Below are 2,500 nucleotides of genomic sequence, written 5' to 3'. Positions count from 1 at the left end.
AATTTCTTTGTTTCGCCATCTTAAAGCTTCAACTAATTATATAGATTGCTACACATAGAAACAAATCGAAAATTGATACTGTACAAATCGAATGTTTGGCGCCTATTTAGTACATACTAGCATCCCGTTGTTTACTGCCAACATTGAACTGTCGTACAATTAAAAAATAAATAAATTAATTAATTAATTAATAATAAAATAAAAAACAAAAGACAAAACAAAAAAAAAAAAAGAATCCTGTTTACCTTTTGGCCCGAAAACTTCTACGTCATAATCATATCGATTTATTGTAATAATCGAAGTCTCGGACTTTAACTGGAGATGCTTTAAATCGGTGGATACGATATAACTGATAACATGAATCCCCAGCCTGTCAAAAATTCCTAATGTGAGTTTAAGAATATATAGTTCTGAATCTGAATCTTCCTTTAATCCCATCTTCACTCATGAAGATTTTGACATGAACGATATAACAACATTAAGGTGACAATTCAGCAGTGATCAAGAATCTCTGTAAATAAATCTGAAGTAGGTGCAGATGTAACTTCCCGCGGTAAATTGTTCCAATCTGTGATGGTTTTGGGTTAATAAATATGAGAATTTTCTGAGGTCTTTGGTGGATGTTAGGGGAATGAACCTGTCCATGTGAGAAGTTCTGTTCTGGATGTTCGCGTGGGTGTTTGGAGATCAGGATTTGAAATCGTCACCAAGTTGTTCTTTATCTTATAGCATCCTGGTCAGGCGTGCTACTTTCCTCCTACTTTGAAAAGTAACAAGAAAGTAAGTAAAAGATCACTCATCATCCGCGCTTAAAACCATGAGAGTATGAAATGTTATACAAACAATATAACTTAAAGATAACCAAAAGGAAGGGTAGAAAAAGCTATAGTCTATCGTTGGGTACTTTCAGCCAGATCTAATATCAGTCCTGGGGTCCCCAATATCAGTTGCGTTCAAGTTGATCAATCATGTTGCTCACACGATGCTTTCTCATAATTTACCGTAACAAAACGAGCGTCTCTTCTCTATATTGCCTCCAATTTATCAAGAAGGTGTTTTGTTAGTTTTCTGACCAAATGTAAAAAAAAAATAAAAAAATATTTTTGTCAGTGCCCGACGACAGCATTCATGATAATATGTGCCATTTCATCCCTTTATCTCCTTTAAAAGTCAAATTAAAATCATTAACGACATTTTTTTTCTTATTCACAGCGCAATATTCTATGTGATTTTGATAACAGTTATTTATATAGTACTAACAATAATGATATCCCGCGCTTTATTTCTTTGGTTATGATAATGATAAAGTTAAATGATGGCGGCGATAATGAGTATCATTATCCTATATTTTATTATTATCATCATCATCACCATCATGGTTATCATCATCATCGTCATCATCATCATCATCATCATCACCATCATCTTCATCATCATCATCATCATCATCATCATCATCATTTTTATTATTATGGTTACCATCATCATCATCATCATCATCATCATCATCATCATCATCATCATCATCATCATTTTTATTATTATGGTTATCATCATCATCATCATCATCATCATCATCATCATCGTCTTGACGTTTGATGAATGACAACACTCTGAAAGAAAAGTCAATGACATTGACGAGATGGATGGAGTTTCGGATGAAGGTTTGTTATTTTCACGTTGTTCATTCAACCTATTTCATTAGTCGTACTAATGTACGTATTCTAGATAGTAAGGTGCTTTTTGCTTCCCACGTATTTCATCAATTTACAGATAGAAGAAGGTGGTGGTGTATGGTGGAGGATTGGGGGCGGGGGGTTGGAGGCTGATTCAGAGGTAGATCGAGTAGGACTTGTACGGTGCATCAACAAATCAAGTCTGGCACCTGTCATTCCAAACAGACAGGTACCTCTCTCTCTCTCTCTCTCTCTCTCTCTCTCTCTCTCTCTCTCTCTCTCTCTCTCTCTCTCGCTCACTCGCTCTCTATCTCTCCTGTCTATCCTGCCACCCCATCCCTTCCATTCTTTCTATAGATAGTATGCGCTTGGCTAAGAAGCTCATAACATTGCCATCCGGAAGTATAACGGACCAACACACAAAACGGTGTGTATCCATGAACGTTTATAGTCAGGTTAATACAGTTCAGTGAGCATTACTCATAAACGCGGATGGCAAAAAAACAATAACAAAGACCTGAGTGACGTCATCTGCATACTATCTATACCAATTGCTCTTTTTATCCACTCGATTCATCCCATCCATCCACCCATTCATTCATCCATATATTTATCTATCTATCTCCTTTGCACACGTTGTCAGCATCCTTCGCCAACACACTTAAACAAAACACTTTTTTTTTCCTATTTCGACCTAGACACTTTTTCTAAAAAGAATGGCATTTTGACGTCATTTTTTGGTCAGTGTCAGGCTATAAATTAACGATGGCTACGGATTAATACAGATACGTGAGAACGTCTCATAGAAAATTACTGGCTAAAAC

The 2,500-nt window shown here is 36.0% G+C and overlaps 1 protein-coding gene across 1 annotated transcript in view; it reads left to right on the top strand.

Moving 5' to 3' along the window:
- Positions 1 to 2,500, top strand: part of LOC144964232 (reversion-inducing cysteine-rich protein with Kazal motifs-like) — a 148,084-nt gene that overhangs the window by 107,678 nt on the left and 37,906 nt on the right. The gene's annotated exons all lie outside the window — the stretch shown is intronic.

Source organism: Berghia stephanieae, chromosome 2 (genome assembly GCF_034508935.2).
Source record: "Berghia stephanieae isolate SIO BIC M18660-M18661 chromosome 2, UCSD_Bste_1.3, whole genome shotgun sequence".
Classification (NCBI taxonomy): domain Eukaryota; kingdom Metazoa; phylum Mollusca; class Gastropoda; order Nudibranchia; family Aeolidiidae; genus Berghia; species Berghia stephanieae.
This window is presented reverse-complemented; position numbering and strand designations above follow the sequence as displayed.